This window comes from Stenella coeruleoalba (assembly GCF_951394435.1).
Source record: "Stenella coeruleoalba genome assembly, chromosome: 16".
Lineage (NCBI taxonomy): Eukaryota > Metazoa > Chordata > Mammalia > Artiodactyla > Delphinidae > Stenella > Stenella coeruleoalba.
Window position 1 is genome coordinate 72,666,156 of NC_137162.1, and position 22,089 is coordinate 72,688,244.

General features: G+C 36.3%; 1 protein-coding gene across 1 annotated transcript in view; it reads right to left on the reverse strand.

Moving 5' to 3' along the window:
• The window catches only part of PHYHIPL (phytanoyl-CoA 2-hydroxylase interacting protein like), a 96,454-nt gene that overhangs the window by 48,765 nt on the left and 25,600 nt on the right, over positions 1–22,089 (reverse strand). The gene's annotated exons all lie outside the window — the stretch shown is intronic.

Below are 22,089 nucleotides of genomic sequence, written 5' to 3' on the forward strand. Positions count from 1 at the left end.
TGTTGTTTTTCCCTTGCTGCTTTCAATAATTTTTCTTTGTCTTTAATTTTTGCCAATTTGATTACTATGTGTCTCGGCATGTTTCTCCTTGGGTTTATCCTGTATGGGTCTCACTGCGCTTCCTGGACTTGGGTGGCTATTTTCCATGTTAGGGAAGTTTTCGACTATAATCTGTTCAAACATTTTCTCGGGTCCTTTCTCTCTCTCTTCTCCTTCTGGGACCTCTATAATGTGAATGTTGTTGTGTTTAATGTTGTCCCAGAGGTCTCTTAGGCTGTCTTCATTTCTTTTCATTCTTTTTTCTTTATTCTGTTCTGCAGCAGTGAATTCCACCATTCTGTCTTGCAGGTCACTTATCTGTTCTTCTGCCTAAGTTATTCTGCTATTGATTCCTTCTAGTGTAGTTTTCATTTCAGTTATTGTATTGTTCATCTCTGTTTGTTTGTTCTTTAATTCTTCTAGGTCTTTGTTAAACATTTCTTGTGTCTTCTCGATCTTTGCCTCCATTCTTTTTTCGAGGTCCTGGATCATCTTCACTATCACTATTCTGAATTATTTTTCTGGAAGGTTGCCTATCTCCACTTCATTTAGTTGTTTTTCTGGGGCTTTATCTTGTTCCTTCATATGGTACATAGCCCTCTGCCTTTTCATCGTGTCTTATTTTTCTGTGAATGTGTTTTTTGTTCCACAGGCTGCAGGACTGTAGGTCTTCTTGCTTCTCAGAAAATTATTCTTTACACAGCCAACTAGAATGTAACACTGAGTGAAGATAAAATAAATGTCTGATCTAAATCAAGGTCATAAAGGATTATGCTGGCACCATACCTGAATCTCTTTCTTCTGGTAAATATCCTTAAAAAGAACTGTTTCTCAAATAAAGGTAAGAATGATGGAATGCTATTACATCCATTTAGTAGGAAGTGTTATACATTCAGTTTTCCTAACATTTTTGGTTATGAATCGTTGTACATTAAAATTATCCAAATTTCATTTTTAAAAGTGAATAATGATTTATAAGATGTAATTTGTTATGCACCATATTTTTAGATATTTTCTCCACATCTGCCCCTTCATTGCGATGCAAAATAACTTTATGCAAAAATATTTAAAAATGCAAAATACATTAAGAAACGACAAACATCACAGGTATCACTATGCACAGAAACAGCTAAAACATTTCCAAAGCAAATATTTCTTTTAACTACAAATACCACAACTGTGTTTTATAGAGAAGATAGATGAGGAAATTTTATAAAGAAAATTTATGAGGAAAAAAGATGTATTTTTTTTCAGCATTAGAAATTCCATAATTGAAAAATTAAAAAAAAATACATAATAGTGATTGGCAAATTACTTATTCATTTTCTTTTACTCCAGTTTTCACCAGTAAGTATGCTTGTAAACACTAGAGAAGCTACTGCATCATAAAATGTTTTCTTTTAAAACTGAGCCTCTATCTGTATTCAGAGCACTGTTATAAAACTGATCAGCACAATGAAATTTATCTTCCTAAAAAAAACCAAAAATGGACCATTTTCCCTTCTCACTTCAAATTCCCTTTATACTTGAAGGCTAAAAAGTATTTGGTTGCAAAATAAATATTGGAGAAAATGTGTTTTTGTAAAAGGTGGTCTAGTATACTATTACTTGTCATCTCAAGAATATGAAAAGGCAGTTCTAAGGGTAAAAGAATTAAAAGATGAATCAATGACAGGCCAGAAGTGCGTGGCACGATATATTTAAAGTGATGAAAGGTAAAAACCTACAACCAACACTACTCTACTCAGCAAGGCTCTCATTCAGATTTGATGTAGAAATCAAAAGCTTTACTGACAAGAAAAATTTAAGAGAATTCGGCACTACCAAACCAGCTTTACAACCAAGGCTAAAGGAACTTCTCTAGGCTGAAAAGAAAAGGCCGCAACTAGAAACAAGAATATTAAGAATGGGAAAGCTCACCAGTAAAGGCAAACATACAGTAAAGGTAGGAAATAATCCACACACAAATATGATATCAAAACCAGCAGTGATGAGGAGAGTACAAATGCAGGATATTGGAAATGCATTTGAAATTAGGAGATTAGCAAGTTTAAACAATCCTGTATATATATAGACTGCAATATCCAAACCTCATGGTAACAGCAAACCAAAAATCTACAATAGATACACAAAAATAGAAAGGAATCCAAACACAACACTGAAGATAGTCATCAAATCACAAGAGCAGAAAACAAAAGAGGAAGGAAGAAAAAGACCTACGAAAACAATCCCAAAACAATTAACAAAATGGCAATAAGAAAATACATATCAATAATTACTTTAAATGTAAATGGATTAAATGCTCCAACCAACAGATAGACTGGCTGAATGGATATAAAAACAGGACCCATATATATGCTGTCTAAAGAGACCCACTTGAGATCTAGGGACACATACAGACTGAAAGTGAAGGGATGGAAAAAAGTATTCCATGCAAATGGAAATTAAAAGCTAGAGTAGCAATAGTCATATCAGACAAAATAGACCTTAAAACAAAGAATGTTACAAGAGACAAAGAAGGACACTCCATAATGATCACGGGATCAATCCAAGAAGCAGATGTAACAATTGTAAATATATATGCAACTAATATAGGAGCACCTCAATATGTAAGGCAAATACTAACAGCCATTAAAGGAAAAATCAACAGTAACACAATAATAGTGGGGGATTTAACACCCCACTTTCATTAGTGGACAGATCATCCAGATAGAAAATCAAAAAGGAAACACAGGCCTTAAATGACACATTAGACCAAATGAACTTAAGTGATATTTATAGAGCATTCCATATGAAAGCAACAGGATACACTTTTTTCTCAACTGCATATGGGACATCCTCCAGGATAGATCACATGCTGGGCCATAAAGCGAGCCTTGATAAATTTAAGAAAATTGAAATTATATCAAGCATCTTTTCTGACCACAACGCTATGAGATTAGAAATCAATTACAAGAAGAAAGCTGTAAAGAACAGAAACATATGGAGGCTAAACAATATGCTACTAAACAAACAACCAAAGGATCAATGAAGAAATCAAAAAATATCTAGAGACAAATGACAACAAAAACACGATAATCCAAAACCTATGGGATGCACCATAACAGGGAAGTTTATAGCAATACAGTCTTACCTCAGGAAACAAGAAAAATCCCCAATAAACAGCCTAAACTTAAACGTAAACCAACTAGAGAAAGAAGAACAAAGAAAATCCAAAGTTAGCAGAAGGAAAGAAATCATAAACATCAGAGTAGAAATAAGTGAAATAGAGACAAAGAAAACAATGGAAAAGATCAATGAAACTAAAAGTTGGTTCTTTGAAAAGATAAACAAAAATGACAAACCTTTAGCCAGACTCATCAAGGAAAAAAAGGGAGAGGGCTCAAATCAATAAAATTAGAAATGAAAAAGGAGAAGTTACAACGGACACCACAGAAATACAAAGGATCATAAGAGACTACTACAAGCAACTATATGCCAATAAAATAGACAACCTAGAAGAAATAAACAAATTCTGAGAAAGGTACAAACTTCCAAGACTGAAACAGGAAGAAATAGAAAATATGAACAGACCAATTACAAGTACTGAAATTGAAACTGGGATTAAAAAAAATCCCAACAAACAAAAGTCCGGGACCAGATGACTTCACAGGCAAGTTCTATCAAACATTTAGAGAAGAGTTAACACCTATCCTTCACAAACTCTTCCAAAAAATTGCAGAGGAAGGAATATTCCCTAAGTAATTCTATGAGGCCACCATAACCCTGATACCAAAACCAGACAAAGATAACACAAAAAAAGAAAATTACAGGCCAATATCACTGATGAACACAGACACAAAATCCTCAACAAAATACTAGCAAACAGAATCCAACAATACATTAAAAGGATCATACACCATGATCAAGTCGGATTTATCCCAGGGATGCAAGGATTCTTCAGTATCCACAAATCAATCAGTGTGATATACCAGAGTAACAAACTGAAGAATAAAAGTGATATGATCATCTCAATAGATGCAGAAAAAGCTTTTGAGAAAACCCAATATCCATTTATGATAAAAACTCTCCAGAAAGTCTGCATAGAGGGAACCTACCTCAACATAATAAAGGCCATATATGACAAACCCACAGCTAAAATTATACCCAATGGTGAAAAGCTGAAAGCATTTCCTCTAAGATCAGGAATGAGACAAGGATGTCCACTCTTGCCACTTTTATTCAATATAGTTTTGGAAGTCCTAGCCACGGCAATCAGAGAAGAAAAAGAAATAAAAGGCATACAAATGGGAAAAGAAGAAGTAAAAATGTCACTCTTTGCAGATGACATACTATACATAGAAAATCCTAAAGATGCCACCAGAAAACAACTAGAGCTTATCAATGAATCTGGTAAAGTTGCAGGACACAAAATTAATACACAGAAATCTCTGGCATTCCTATACACTAACAATGAAAGATAAGAAAGAGAAATTAAGGAAACAATCCATTTACGATCACATCAAAAAAAAAAAAAATACCTAGGAATAAACCTACCTAAGGAGGCCAAAGACTTGTACTCTGAAAGTCAGGCTCCTTGACTTCAGACTATATTACAAAGCTATAGTCATCAAAACAGTATGGTACTGGCACAAAAACAGAAATACAGATCAATGGACCAGGAAAGAAAGCCCAGAAATAAACCTACGCACCTATGGTCAATTAATCTACAACAAAGGAGGCAAGACTATACAATGGAGAAAAGACAGTTTCTTCAGTAAGTGGTGCTGGGAAAACTGGACAGCTACATTTAAAGAATGAAATTAGAACACTCCGTAACACCAGACACAAAAAATAAATACATACTGGATTAAAGACCTATCAATAAATCTAAGGCTGGATACTATAAAACTCGTAGAGAAAAACATAGGCAGAACAGTTTTTGACATAAATTGCAGCATTATCTTTTTCAATCCACCTCCTAGAGTAATGAAAATAAAAACAAAAATAAACAAATGGACTTAATTAAACTGAAAAGCTTTTGCACAGCAAAGGAAACCATAAACAAAACGAAGACAACCCTCAGAATGGGAGAAAATATTTGCAAACAGAGCCACCAACATGGGATTAATCTCCAAAATATACAAACAGCTCATGCAGCTCAATATCAAAGAAACAAACCAATTGAAAAATGGGCAGAAGTCCTAAATAGACATTTCTCCAAAGAAGACAGAGCAGGCCAAAGATGGCCAAGAGGCACACGGCAAGATGCTCAACATCACTAATTATTAGAGCAATGCAAATCAAAACTACAATGAGATATCGCCTCACACCAGTCAGAACGGCCATCATCAAAAAGTCTACAAACAATAAATGTTGGAGAAGGTGTGGAGAAAAGGGAACCTTCCTACACTGTTGGTGGGAACATAAATTGGTACAACCACTATGGAGAACAGTATGCAGGTCCTTACAAAACTAAACATAGAACTACCGTATGACCCAGCAATCCCACTCCTGGGCATATATCTAGAGAAAACCATACTTCGAAAAGATACATTCACCTGAATGTTCACTGCAGCACTATTTAAAATAGCCAAGACATGGAAGCAACCAAAATGTCCATTGACAGAGGAATGGATAAAGATGTGGTACATATACACAATGGAGTATTACTCAGCCATAAAAAAGAATGAAATAATGCCATCTGCAGCAACATGGATGGATCTAGAGATTATCATACTAAGTGAAGTCAGACAGAGAAAGACAAATATCATATCACTTATATGTGGAATCAAAAAAATGATACAAGTGAATTTATTTACAAAGCAAAAACAGACTCACAGACTTAGAAAACAAACTTATGCTTACCAAAGGGGAAAGATGGGGATGGGGAGGGATAAATTAGGAGCTTGGGATTAACATATACACATTACTATAAATAAAATAATCAACAAGGACGTACTGTATAGCACAGGGAACTCTACTCAATACTCAGCAATATCCTCTATGGGAAAACAATCTGAAAAAGAATAGATATAACTAAATCACATGGCTGTACACCTGAAACTGACACAACATTGTAAATCAAATATACTCCAATATAAAATAAAATTAAAAAAACATGATTCAGGGCTTCCCTGGTGGCGCAGTGGTTGAGAGTCCGCCTGCCGATGCTAGGGGACACAGGTTCATGCCCTGGTCCGGGAAAATCCCACATGCCGCGGAGCAGCTAGGCCCGTGAGCCATGGCCGCTGAGCCTGCGCGTCCGGAGCCTGTGCTCCGCAACGGGAGAGGCCACAACAGTGAGAGGCCCGCGTACCGCAAAAAAAAACCAACCAAACAAACAAAAAAAACCATGATTCAATGAGACACTAGAGTTCATTCTTTCAAGGAGCTTACATTACAATCTAGTAGACACATATGTATGCATATGTATGTACATAAGTGTTTGTGTGTTTATTTATAAATATATATGTCAATTTTTAAAGCTCTTACTCCTATATACCCTTTCAGATAGTGATCTATTTCATTGTTTCCCTTCATAACCAAACTTCTCTGAACTGCCAAAATATGCTATCTCCATTTCTGCACCATCTATTCACTTTTAAACCCAGTTAGATCTAGTTTCTGCCTCTACCAGCTCAGACAAGTCCTCTTGTCATGTTGCCAATAAACTACATGGTAGCAAATCCAATGGAGACTCCCCCGGACTTTTCCTCTCAACAGCATTTAACACAGTTGACCCTTTGCTGCTTCTTAAAACATGCTCTTAGTTTTTCTCCTTTTTCACTACTCCTTCATATTCTCCAGACCTTTGTGCCTAACCAGAAGTTAGTGTTTCTCAGGGATCTACACTAGTGCTGTCCAACAGAACTTTCTGCAATGATGAAAATGTTTTTATATGTGCTGTTTAGTATGGTTGCTACCAACTACATGTGACCGTTGAGCACTTGGAATGTGGCTACAGTTGATGAAGAAATACACTAAGTTTGATGTAATTTTAATTAATTTAAATTTGAAGAGCCATTTGACCCTAATGGCTACTACACTGGACAACACAGCTCTAAAGAATGCCTGCTTGTCTTTCCTCTCCTTAAAACCGATCTATCATCTGTTTGCTTATAATTTCCAAATTTATATCTCAAAATCTAAAGTGTATTTAAACCTCCACTTGGATATCACACAGACATCTAAAATTTAAAATATCTGAAACAGAACTCTTGATTTTCCTTCTCAGACTTACGCTCCAACCCAGTATTCTCCCATTTTAGTAAACGGCATCAGCATCTATCCAGATACTCTATCTAGAAATTTTATACTTCAACAACTAATAAAGGTTAACTAATCTTTTTTCAATTCTTTAAAAATCTAAGCTCCTTTCTCCCTGAAGGCCGATTCTCCTGTCTTATAATGCTTTACCTCCAGTTATTTAAAAGCTACTTCTCATTCTTCAGGTCTCTTATCTAAACTAAGTTTGTCCCCATAGTACTGATACTCTCCATAAGCTCTTTATTTATTTTCTTCACGGCACTTCCATAATTTGTATTTGTCTATTTTTATCTTTAATCTGTTTTTCCAACTTGATCATAAGATATGAATGCAGGGATCATGTCCATCTTGTTACCAATATTTTCACAGTGTTAAAATAAATATTTATTGAATACGTGACTACTTAAGTAAAGGAATCCATCCATTCCTCAAATTCAGAAATAGAACATTATTTTTATGGTTCTAAAATACCACTTTATTAATTGACATAGGAAATTTTAATTATTAATCATTTGATTCCCAAACGTTCATAATAAATTATCCAAATTTTTTCTTGTACTACTCATGTGGTAACCTATTAGAAGGTAATGCTCACTTCTGTAGATCCAATAAAGAAGTTAATAAGTATACTTTAAAACACACATATGACACTACAATGTTTTTCTATCACATTATATGGGTAAATCCTGCCAACCGCAACCCCAAGTAACATGCTCTTTCAGGCAGACAATAACAATGAGTAAGAATTTATCTCTCCAAATGATTTTTAATGATTTTATCATGCTGAAAACAAAGAATGCACAATATGCAAAAAAAGATAGCCCTCAATTCCCCTCCCCAGCAACAACCGTTATTAACAGTTTTTCTGTGTACTCTTCCAGAATATTCTACACACATAGCCTTGTTATCTGCCCTTTCCAGGTCTGGAATCAACCATTTTTTCTAGGATCCCTAGAGGTTTTTCATGGAAAATGACACTTTAAGAGCATAATCTGGGCACTAAGGATGTTCATTCCTATTGGATTGATTTTTGTTTCTAGGATTTTTCATTTGACAGAGCTAGAAAATAATTGTTTTATTCTTAAAGAGAAAAGTTATTATGAGTTCTACTAATACTTCTAATTCAAGTTCAGTACTACAGGGTTTTAATTTAACCCTTCCATCTTATATTCATATTTCCTTTCTCCCATGCCTGGTTCTCAAGGGGACCAGGATGATAAAATTAGAATACTGCTTATTTACTCATTTTTTAAAAATCCCACAATCCACACATAACAGTCTGAGAATAACAATACTAACACTACTATCAACTATATGATTTCTGTAAATAATTGTTAAAGTTTCTTTTTTCAGTTCTTTTTTCTGTAGGGTATATGTCACTTAGGGAGGTGCATTCTAACAGCTGTGTTTTTAAATCACTTGGAATACTTCCTCTCTGTGTGATTATGCCACCAATTGGATACATTTTGAGGTTCAAATTGATTTACTTTATTTTAAATTTTAGGGCTCTTTTTGTTTTTGTTTTTACTGTAGTAAAAGGTATCTTTCTTATGATTTCTTGGCTTTGTGTCATCCCTGAGTATCTTCTTCATTCCAAGAGTATATATTTAAAAATATTCATTCATGCTTTTTTCCTTGTACTTTTATGATTTTATTCTCTACACGTTTAAAACTTTGATCTGTATGGAATTACGGTAGAGGAGGAATCCATTTTATTTATTTTTTTGTCCAAATGGCTATCTAGTTTATTTTGAATAATCCATATTTTTCCTCATAGATTAGAGATATCACCATTTATTAGGAGTCCAGACTCACAGCAAGAGTTTCTAGTGGCAGGACAGTTAGTGACAATGGCTGAGAGTATCTATTGGCAATGGCACTAGTAGTAGTACCTAAAGTAGACTATTGCTGTGGCAGAATCTTAGCTGTGTTGCATCCTTTGTTTTCTGCCCAACCTAGATCCTCTGGATTTAACACTGATTAAGAGCCACTTGAATTTTGTCTAATATATTGTGGGGGTTTTTTGTTTTGTTTATTTTTTTTTTTGCGGTACGCGGGGCTCTCACTGCTGTGGCCTCTCCCATTGCGGAGCACAGGCTGCGGACACGCAGGCCCAGCGGCCATGGCTCACGGGCCTAGCTGCTCCGCGGCATCTTGCCGGACTGGGGCACGAACCCGCGTCTCCTGCATCGGCAGGCAGACTCTCAACCACTGCGCCACCAGGGAAGCCCTGTGTGTTTTGTTTTTTAATCGAAGTAGTTTTGGCTGTATGCAGCCAAGAAGCCTAACTTACGCAATATGATTTTTCTCCCATAGGTCAATGGTGAATATTCCCAAAACTCTAGCCTATGGGTCTCTGCTCTACATTCTGTAGCTGAAACTCATGTCCGTAATTATAATTACCAGAATTTTCACTACTATCTTTAGTAATTGACTCTTAACATGTATCACTAACCATAAGCTCATATCACCTCATTTTATATATATATATATATATATATATATATATATTCATTTCAGAGGGTAAATATACCTACAGTTGGTTATCTTAACATTTGAAACTACCTTTTAAATATTATTTTTCTAGAAATATTCTGAAGCTTTAAAAGATAGCATGGGGGGCTTCCCTGGTGGTGCAGTGGTTGAGAATCTGCCTGCCAATGCAGGGGACACGGGTTCGAGCCCTGGTCTGGGAAGATCCCACATGCCGCGGAGCAACTGGGCCCGTGAGCCACAACTGCTAAGCCTGCGCGTCTGGAGCCTGTGCTCCGCAACAACAGAGGCCGCGATAGTGAGAGGCCTGCGCACCGCGATGAAGAGTGGCCCCCGCTTGCCACAACTAGAGAAAGCCCTCACACAGAAACGAAGACCCAACACAGCCAAAAATAAATAAATTAAAAAAGAAAAAAAATGATAGCATGGGGTGTTGAAGGCAAAGCAAGCATTATGATACGGTTAGAAAAAGAAGAAATGGCAGGAAATAAGGCTGGTTTAGGAGACAAGGGTAAAATCACAGAGTATTTTTAATGTTACAGAGTTAATATTTAAAAATATAGACAATAAGCAACTAGTGAATAATTTTGAGTAGTAAACGAAATGATTAGATTTCTGTTAGAAAAATCCCTCTGGCAGCACGGAAGGAAGTGCACAAGATACGAGATTACTTTTTTTTTCCTTCTTTTTCTTTTCTTAACAAAGCCCTTTTATCCAAATAGATTTAGGGCCTTACTACACATTCTAAATAGTCTTCTACAAATTATTAACCAAAAGCTATAATTTAGAACCATATACACAAGTATGGATTCCAATTAATTTATAAAATTATTTGAGTTGACAGATAATATGAATTACAAGATTGTTTACCAAGTGTCATCTTGAAAATGATAGACAACAAATATGGTCTCTAATCAAATAAAATCATTAATGGAATTATCATTTATCATTAATTTTTTACTATGATGCACAACTTGATAAGCAGATAAAATCTGCATTTAGAAAATTATTACACTATTTGGAGTACATACAGGTTATGTATCAAATAATCTTAAGTGTTACGTTGAGATGACTAATTAATTATATGAGAGCCCATAAACTACAGGGTCCATAGCTACTTAGGGATACACTCACAGTTTGGGTTTACTATTATGGAAACAATAATATAAGACCTTTCTTTGAAAAAGGAAAATATGAAATCAGAAATACAAGTTTCACTTTAAGAAAGGGATCAGCTTTTATTTAAAGACAAACTATAAGCAAAATCAGTTGACCTTAAAAAGTACTTTGGTTTATTCAGATGCTGTGCTGTAAGGTGGATAAATTTATATTTAATAAGCTAAATAAAAAACCTATTTGTGATATTCTTAAGGTACATTTACGCTATGCCCTATTCTTTAAGTAAACTGTCTCTACTGTGTTAGCCTATGGTTCCCAGAGAAAACGACTCTTTTGCTGTACTGTTTTACTAAAGAAGCCCATCTTTATCTGTTTGAAATGTTAACTACTATGTTAATGAATTATGTCATACTTCCCAAAATTTTGACAAATTGTAAAACATGACTCACACAGGAGACAAACTACACTACAGTTAGTCACTTAAAATGTAAGAACTTACCATGAACTAACAGGTGCTTTTATCCTTTTCTTTCCACTTTGAATTTAGTTCTCCAAAAACTACTAAAAAATAAATAAAACAGAAATCCAGAGCAGCTTATAGTTACTTACTAGTAGCTTTTACAATTTTCTATCCCCTTATGCAGTATACAAGTTTGACTCAGATAAATGTGTTTCTGAATGTTTCTAAACCTAAACATAATGTGGAGTTACATTCAACAGGCTTGGTTGGTCCACTGGATTTTCAGAATTAGGCAATTTTTATGCAGAATTTTCATGTATCTACTGTAAAAACAGAGACTCAGATTAAGAATGGATTACACTGTTGACAGTAAGTACGCAGAGACCCAGAGATTAGACAGATCTTTGAAGTGGAGATGGCAATCATTGGGAGATTCTAAGCAGCAGGAAGGGAGAGGTAATCCAGACTATCAGAGAAATTTGGCAGTCTACAAATGGTCAAAGTCCCATTCAATAAGCAAAGCATGACACAGAATAAGAGGAAGTAATCTAATAGTAGGCAACAGGAAGAGTACAGGTGATGAGGCTGTTGCACCAGGGAGGTTTAACAGAAAGTTGCCAAATTCGACCTTTAAGGAATCATGAAATCTTGGTATTCAAAACAGCACTTTAGGCTGGAACTAGGATAATGTGCAAGAAAACAAAGCATAGATTCATTTATAGATGAAAACACAGGGATTCAACTGCTAGAGACAGACATAAGAAGGGCTCGAGAGAGGTCAAAGCAAGAGCTTAACGACTGCAACCAACGTACCAAGACAAAGTAATGTGAAGAACGAGTGGATACTAAGTTCATAAAATCCTGACCATGAGCTCCTCACCGTATCTGTTCTTAAACATAGAACTGTTACCAGTAACTGGGGAAGGGCTAAACTTAAATGTGGTATTAAGGAACTCAAGTTGTGAAATCCAGAAGAATTATCAGGCTAAAGCCTATAGTTTAATACTAATAATTCAAATCCCATTGTTGTAGCTGTCACTCCAGAAATCAAGCCTTAAACATGACTGCTTCCTCTGCCTGAAAAAAATTAGCTGAAGCAGAATCAAGGACACAGGCTGCCCATGGAACTCTGCAATTCTCCAGCATACTGGCAACTAGAATGTCAGGTCATTCTTCTGGCAGGGGATATGATGATAAATACATGATAAGAACATTCATAAATATGCTCTCTCTGGTGAGATGACAAAATAGGTGACTATATTAAGGACTTTAAAAAATAAAATGAAAACAATATTAATAATGTGAGCAACTGAGATATCTTACGTTTGGTGAGAAGAGAGCAATGTCATAATTACAAAAAATCAGGGAAAATTACTCTGTGGAAAATAGATGGATCAACTACTTCCCTTTTGGTCCCACGGCCAACACTTGCATAATCTCACATTCATGAGAAACATCCATCTAGCATGTCACATGGACAAAATAGAGCTGCTGCACCAAGATAACATGAGTAAAATGTCCACAAGGAACTGGGACATCTCATAGTCTAACTTTAAGTACAATGACTATATTCTTTTAACAACTTTATGAGACTCCTTTCTACTGATCCTGAGTGCCTGGCACTAATAAATATTTGTTGAGTGACTAATAAATGCATGAGGACTTCCCTGGTGGCACAGTGGTTAAGAATCCGCCTACCAATGAAGGGGACATGGGTTCGAGCCCTGGTTCAGGAAGATCTCACATGCTGCAGAGCAACTAAGCCCATGTACCACAACTACTAAGCCTGTGCTCTAGAGCCTGCAAACCACAACTACTGAGCCCGTGCTCCGCAACAAACAGAAGCCACTGCAATGAGAAGCCCGTGCACCTCAATGAAGAGGAGCCCCTGCTCGCCACAACTAGAGAAAGCCCACACGCAGCAATGAAGACCCAACGCAGCCATAAATAAATAAATAAATAAAAATAAATGCATGAATGAGGAATATGAAAACATGAATATACGACTAAAGCATACTGGAGATGGCACTCCCTACCAAGGCTGGCAGTACTTAATATGTTAAGAAAAAGATTTCAGATTAAAAACCAATAAAAAGTCACACAGAAGATATTTACTCAAAAGGGAAAGAAATCTACATTAAGTGAGAAGCTGGGCCTCCAGTTCCCCCAGATGACATGGGAACGGAACCAAATTAAATTTGTACTAACCCAGGGACTTTAAAATTAATGAAACTCTTCATCCTTCTCCTTCTTTTTTAAATAAATGAATTCTCATTTGACTGACAGGGGAAATATAAAGCCTCATAAAAAAGGGATCTGTTAAAAGTCATCATACCTAGACTCACTATATAATAAAATATAACTTTTAACATTATAACTACTTAGACTATTTAGAATGGTTATGAACTGGCCTGTCAAAAAATACCATGTACCCTGATAGTTACATACAATTTAAATAGCAGCAGTTAGTTATGAATTTTCATATTTCAGGTTTAACTTAAGGTCTGGTCTCCCAGCAAGTTAGAATTTTTAAAATTTAATATTTGGATATACTGAAAGCATATTTTGTGACTTGTTTTACCTTCTTTTGATAGGTCTTTTTATAAAGTAGATCAGAAACTTGGTTTATTTGCATAAACCCTATCAACATTCTATAAACACTACACATTCTATAGCTATATAAAGACTTCTCATGGAATTTGACCTTGATGTAGATTTCTATAACAATGAAACCGTTTAGCCCTCTTTTGCTCCCTTTCCAGTCACGGGAAAGGAATTCTTCTCCATGCAGCCAACTGATCAATTTATCATAATCTATGGTCCCTTAAGTAATCACTAGTCTGTCAAAGTTGAGATGCGTACTGCAGTTTATGTTAGTGACTTCTAATCTGTGAACTACAATATGTACATAGTGGTGTAAATTGCAAAATAAAATCATATTAATAAAACAGTTTGAAAAAAATGTCTGAAGTATACCTATTATTGATTTTATTTTGTGGGATGATATATTGGTTAAGAGCATAGGAATTAGATGAAACCGATACAAATCCTGACTCTGCTATTTACTAGCTACACAACATTAGAAAGGTTGCTTAACTTTAGTAGTCCTTGATTTTCACATCTAAAAAATGGAAGTTTGAATTAGATAATTTTTAAGGTATTCTCTAAGCTCTAAAATTCTGTTTCATTAATTCTAGTTATAAATTTAATACTACTTAAGCATTCAATGCACCAAAATGGTATAAAAGTGAAGTAATATCATTCAGAACAGGGAAACATACATACATACACATACACACACACACACACACACACACACACACACAAACACCCCTAAATTAGCTAAGTCATTTAGCAATAACTTAGTTTTAATTATCTGAACAATTGTTTAAATTCTTCTCTTAACCATTCATTTGAAGATAATGTTACTCTCATTCTTTAAATCCTTCCTTGGATAACCTTGTGATATAGTTATTAATATGGGATAACTATCTCAATTGGCCCTTCAGGATCTGGTATATTGTCCTCTCTGGCCTAAGCTCTGCTAACTCCCATTCTCACCCTCAATAGTCACTATTAAGCCTCTGTTGGAGTGATTTCTCATACCTGGCCTAGTACTGCCTATCTTATTTCTCTCTCTCCCTATCAACATCTCCACGAATTTTTTGCCTTCCTAATCTCTACTCATCCTTCAAGTTACTTTACTCTCCTGACCCTCACCCAACAAGTCACCTAGGAGACCTTCCTACCTATTTCTCTGTTAGATGAATAAAGAATGATAAACCTTTAATCTTCAAATAAGATTTCACATACATTTTTAAGTAAAAACCAAAGGCCCAGATTTATCTCCAATATTTTCAATTTATAATTTTCATAAATTATTAAGTTTTTCAGTTTAATTTCAACTTTCATTATTCAAAGGCTAAAACTGGAATGGGAAAGGCTTTATGACATTCTGATTCCTCAAAATCATTTTATCATAGCCAGATTAGTTCAAGGGAGATCTGGCATGTACAAAAATGAGAAGGCAAGTATCATACAGATCCAATTCCAACTCTTCTTCCTATGCTCACTCTTCCTTAGTGTTTCATCCCACAAGAGGGCACAAATGCAAATCAAGCCTCAGGTACAACCCTGAGTACTTAGCAACAAAAACACACAAATGCAACTGTATTTGACCTTATAAGATAAAATAAAAAGTAATGAATACAAGTAAGAGGAGCACAAAATAATTTTGGCAATAGAATAAATGATAATTAAAATAGGGGTAACTGTGTTTTAAGACTGAATTTAAAGGAAAGCAGCCTCTTGGATTATGGAGGGGATCCAACATGTACAATCCCACAGAAGTAGGAAGTAAAGCCTTAAGCAAAAGACAATAAATCTGGTAGCACAGCCAGAATAGAAGATGACATTGGTAAATTGTGGGACAAGAGTGAAAGTAGGGAATGCTGGCCTGGCAGTGTGGTACAATGACTTGTACATGGTAAAGCAGCTCACTTCGAACTTGGCAAAATTTTGGAAGAAAACACATGGAATGTAGGGGGAAAAACAGTACAGGTGACTAGTCAGCTAGGTGAGCTTGGTGAAAAATGGGGTGACATGTGCCCAAACCAAATAACCCTAAAAGAGGGAAGGTTGAAATAGCCTTCATGAAACTCTGCAAGTGTTTTGCAGTTCAATTAAAGTTTGTTAATGGGGAAGACAGATACTGAAAACCTCTTGCCAAAAAAAAGATTACTTTTAGACCAAGAATAAGATGTGATTGGAAGAAAGACTAGTGATATTAGATCATCAAGGAGGCTTTCAAAGTTATTCAGTTATAAAGTTATGAAAGATAAAATCAGATTAGGCCAATGAAGAGAAATAACGCAAGGGATATTATCTTAAGATTTTATATTAAAAATGTCTCTAAATATCAATGCCTTGGTAGTTGGGGAGGATAATGAGAACATCTGGAAAAGAGAACTATTAATGGGAGTAGTGGATAGCAAGATGTTTCTAAATTTGTTGTGGTGTTTTAGTTCCTTGATGAGCACCTAAACTTTGATTTCAAACACATAACTAATGTTTTTTTTTTTTTTAAACCCAGGGAATTCATCATACAGCATCATGTTAAAAAAACACATTTAAAGTTCCAGTTCAAGATGGTGATATAGGAGGATCCTAGGCTCACCTCCACCCATAAACAGACCAAACTTGCAGGTAATACAGAACAACTTCCTCTGGAAAAAACCTAAAAGCTGTCTGAGTGACTCCTGTGCATTGGATGAATGAAGGAAGTCTCTCATCAAAGTTGGTAGGAGAGTCTGGGACACAATTTTGCCATGAAATCCATCCCTGTTGCAGTGACCAACAATCAGGAGGGAACTTAGAACCCAGAGCTTCTCCCTGAGCAGTAAAGGGTTTGAACCCTAACTGAGCACCCCAACTTATAAATCCTGCACCTGAGAGATGAGCCCCAAAGCATCTAGCTTTGAAAACCAACAGGGCTTGCATCCAAAAGACTGTAATGACTTGAGAAATGGCTCTTAAAGGGCTCAAGTGTTCAGACTCATCCACCCCAGGGCTCAGAGCAAGTGGCAGCCACTAGAGAAGCACCCAGACTTCACGTGAATGACACCAATTTGCTAGTCATAAAGCTCTGGCCTGAGCTATAGATGCAGGCATCTAATTTACCACACGTCTAGGGGCCTGCCGGCTGGGGGTCACCATCTTCACACTCTACCTCAGCTTTGCTCTCTGGGCGCCATCTTTTTTTTCTTAAGCTATGCTTTTTTTCTTTTTTTTTTCCTGTTGGCACCATCTATATGCTCTCCTTTTGTCTCATTCCAGGCAGCAAGTGTTATCTTTGTGCTCTGTCTAGCCAGCAGGTACCCTCTTTCCTGGTGGGTGCCATCTATATACCCTCCCTCTGCCTCATTCCAGTCAGTGGGTGCCATCTTCACACCCTCCCTCTGTGGTGCTCCAGACCATGAGTATCTCCCTGAGGTGAGCTTTTACACAATTCTGGTGCCCCAGTTTTTGCAGCTGCCACCCAGTGGATGCTCCTTGATGATCTGGCTCTGGTGGCCAAGGGGCTTTGTGTTCTTGGGTCCTATGGGATTGTTCCAATAAGAGAAACAGTTCTTGGCAGGCCACTACTCCCAGGGTACTGCGCAGACAGTTGACTGAAACACACTCCAGTCTTTCTGTGAAAGATGCTTATTTGTCCTAGGGCTTTGACCTAAGGGGCAGGCTTCAGGACTGGCACACAACAGGGACCTATGGAGGTGTTCACAGGGAACAAAAGCCAATGGATGCCATCTTTGCAGTCTCCCTCTACCTTCGTACACATCACCAATATGTCCTAGAAAGGAGGTTATACACTCATCTGGAGCCCCAACTTTTGTGACTGCCACTGAGGTCACACGTCCAGATCACCTGGTTCTGGGGGCCAGTGGGGTTTACACTAGTGGTCCCACAGGACTGTATATATTTGCATACTCTAAAAGCTGCTTTTTGAGGGTCTGGCTTCCAAATCAGCCTGAATCTAGGTGCTGACTGAAATCCTCCCCTTTGGGACACTGACAGGTCTTGGCACACCCTCAACTACTGGGAGCCGTTAAAAATAAATTAGTCTACTTGAACAATCACAAAGATTTGAGAAACAACCAAGAGCTAGGGCATGGTTGGATGACAGCGTTCATCTCCCGCATGAGACCACTCCCACGAGACTGGAAGAGGCAGCTGTTTAATCTAATGCTTAAAAGCCAACACAGACAGTCAAGCAAATTGAAGAAACACAGGGATATGCTCGAAATAAAGTAACTAGATAAAACGTTAAAAAACCTTAATGAAACAAAGATAAGTAATTTATCTGATAAAGAGTTCAAAGTAATAATCATCAAAATGCGAAATAAACGTGGAAAAAGAATAGATAAATGTAGTGAGAACTTCAACAAAGAGAGATAATGTAAGATAGTACCAAATAGAAGTCATAGAGGTGAAGCATACAATGGCTGAACTGAAAAATACACTAGAGGGATTCAAAAGCAGACCAGATGAAACAAAGAAAGGATCAGTGAACTCAAGGACAGGACAGTGGAACTCACCCAATCAGGGCAGAAAAAAAAGAATGAAAAAAAAGTGAAGCTAGCTTAAAAACCCATCTATATGCTGCCTACTAGAGACTCACTTCAGATGTAAGGACACACACAGACTGAAAGTTAAGGAATGGAAAAAAGATGTTCCATGCAAATGGAAACAAAAAAAGCTGAAGTAGTTACAGTTATGTCAGACAAAATAAACTTTAAAACAAAGACTATATTAAGAGACAAAGAAGAGTGTTACAAAATGATAGAAGGGTCAACTCAACAAAAAGATATAACATTTGTAAATATTTATGCACCCAACATAGGAACATCTAGATATATAAAGCAAATATTAACAGACCTAAAGGGAGAAATAGATTGCAATACAATAATTGTAGGGGACTTTAATACCCCACTTATATCAATGAATAGATCATCCAAACAGAAAAGTAAAAAGGAAGCATCAGCCTTAAATGACACCTTCTACCAGATAGATGTAACAGATATACACAGAACATTCCAACCAAACCAAAAGCAACAGAATACACATTCTTCTCAAGTGTACATGTAACATTCTCTAGGACAGAATATATGTTAGCCCATAAAACAAATCTTCATAAATTTAAAAAGACTGAAATCATAATCAAGCGTCTCCTACCACAATGGTATGAAATGAGAAAACAATTAGAAGAAGAAAAATGAAAAATTCAAATATGTGGAGATAAAACAACATGCTACTGAATAGCTAATGGGTCAAAGAAGAAATCAAAAGAGAAAGTAGGGCTTCCCTGGTGGCGCAGTGGTTGAGAATCCACCTTCCAATGCAGAGGACATGGGTTCAAGCCCTGGTCCAGGAAGATCCCACATGCTGCGGAGCAAGTAAGCCCATGCACCACTCCTACTGAGCCTGTGCTCTAGAGCCCATGAGTCACAACTACTGAGCCCGCGTGCTGCAACTACTGAAGCCTGCATGCCACGACTACTGAAGCCCGTGTGCCTACAGCCCATGCTCCACAACAAGAGAAGCCACCACAATGAGAAGCCTGTGCACCACAATGAAGAGTAGCCCCTGCTCGCCGCAATTAGTGAAAGTCCCTGCTCAGCAATAAAGACCCAACATAGTCAAAAATAAATAAATAAAATAAATAAATTTATTAAAAAAAAGAGGAAGTCAAAAGTACCTTGAGAGTAATGAATATGGAAATACAGGATGCCAAAACTTACAGATTCAGCAAAAGCAATTCTAAGATGGAAGTTCATAGCAATAACTACCTATATCAATAAACAAGAAACATTTCAAATAAACATCCTAACTTCACATCTCAAGGAACTAGAAAAGGAACAATAAATGAAGTCAAAAGTTATGATGAAAGGAAATAAAGATCAGAGCAGAAATGAAGTAGAGACTAAAAAGACAGAAAAGATTAATGAAACTAAGCTGGTTATTTGAAAAGATAAACAGAACTGACAAAACTTTAGCTAGACTCACCAAGAAAAAAAGAGAACACAAATAAATAAAATCGAAATGAAAGAGGTGACATTACAGTGGATCCCACAAAAATACAAAGGATAGTAAGTGACTACTGTAAACAATTATATGCCAATAAATTTGAAAACTTAGAAAAAATGGGTAAATTCCTAGGAACATACAATCTACCAAGACTGAATCATGAGAGATAGGAAATCTGAACAGACTGATTACTAGTAAGGAGATTGAATAAGTAGTAAAAAAACCTCTCAGCAAACGAAAGTCCAGGACCAGATGGGTTCACTGGTGGATTCTACCAAACATTCAAAGAATTAATAACAGTCCTTCTCAAATTTCTCCAAAGAATAGGAGAGAACACTTCCAAACTCATTTTACAAAGCCAGCATTACCCTGATACCAAAACCAGACAAGGATGCCACAAGAAAAGATAATTACAGGCCACAAGAAAAGATAATTACAGACCAGTATCACTGATGAACATAGATACAAAAATCATCAGCAAAATAATTTTAAACCAAATTCAACAATACATTAAAAGAATCATGTACCATTCAAGGATGTATCAACATTCACAAATCAATATAACATACCACATTAACAAAATTAAGGATAAAAATCGTATGATCATATTAATAGATGTACCAAAAGTGTTTGACAAAATTCAACATCCATTTATGACAAAAACTCTCCACAAAGTGCATATAGAGGAAATGCACCTCAAAAATAATAAAGCCATATATAATAAGTCCACAGCTAGCATCATACTCAATGGTGAAATCCTGAAAGCTTTACCTCTAAGGTTAGGAATAAGACAAGGATGCCCACTCTTGCCACTTTTATTCAACATAGTATTGGAAATCCTTGCCTGAGAAATTAGGCAAGAAAAAGAAATAAAAGGCATCTAAATTGTAATGGAACAAGGAAAGCTATCACTATTTGCAGATGACATGATATTATATATAGAAAACACCAAAAAACTGTTAGAATAAACGAATTCACTAAAGTTGCAGGATGCGAAGTCAATATACAGAAACCTGTTGCATTTCTATACATTAATAACACACTATCAGAAAGAGGAATTAAGAAAACAATCCCCTTTACAACTGCATCAAAAAGAATAAAATGCCTAGAAATAAATCTAACCAAGGAAGTGAAAGATCTGTACACTGAAAGCTATAAAATGTTAATGAAAGAAATTTAAGACACCTTTTATTTCTTTCTCTGGTCTGATTGCCATGGCTAGGACTTCCAATACTATGTTGTATACAAGTGGAAATCCTCTTCTTCCAGATTTTAGCAGGAAGGCTTTCAGCTTTTCACCTTTTAGTATTATGTTGGCTGTGAGTTTGTCATAAATAACTTTTATTATGTTGAGATATGTTACTCCTATACCCACTTGGGTAAGAGTTTCTATCATGAATGGATGTTGAATTTTATCAAATGCTTTTTCTACATCTCTTGAGATGATCATGTGTTTTTTGTCTTTTGTTGATACGGTGTATCACATTGATTGATTTACATATGTTGAACCATCCATGTGACTCTGGGATGAATCCAACTTGATGTGATGTATGATCTTTGTTACATGTTGTTGGACTCAGTTTGCTAATATTTTGTTGAGAATTTTTGCATCCATATTCAAAGATATTGACCTGTAATTTTCTTTTTTGGAGGTGTCTTTGGTTTTGGTATCAGGGTAATGGTGGCTTCATAGAATGAATTTGGGAGTGTTCCCTCCTCTTCAATATTTTGGAAGAGTTTGGGAAGAATCGGTTTAAGTTCTTCTTTGTATGTTTGGTAGAATTCCCCAGTGAAGCCACAACCCCCCCCCCCCCCCAAGAATTGCTAAAGCAATCCTGAGGAAAAAGAACAAAGCTGGAGGCATAACTCTCCCACACATCAGACAATACTACAAAGCTACAGTAAACAAAACAGTGTGATATTGACACAAAAACAGACATATGGATCAGTGGAACAGAACAGAGAGCCCAGAAATAAACTCATACGCCTATGGTCAATTAATCTTCAACAAAGGAGGCAAGAATATGCGATGGAGAAAAGACAGTATCTTCAGCAAGTGGTGTTGGGAAAGCTGGAGAGCTGTACGTAAATCAATGAAGTTAGAGCACACTCTCACACCTTACACAAAAATAAACTCAAAAGGCTTA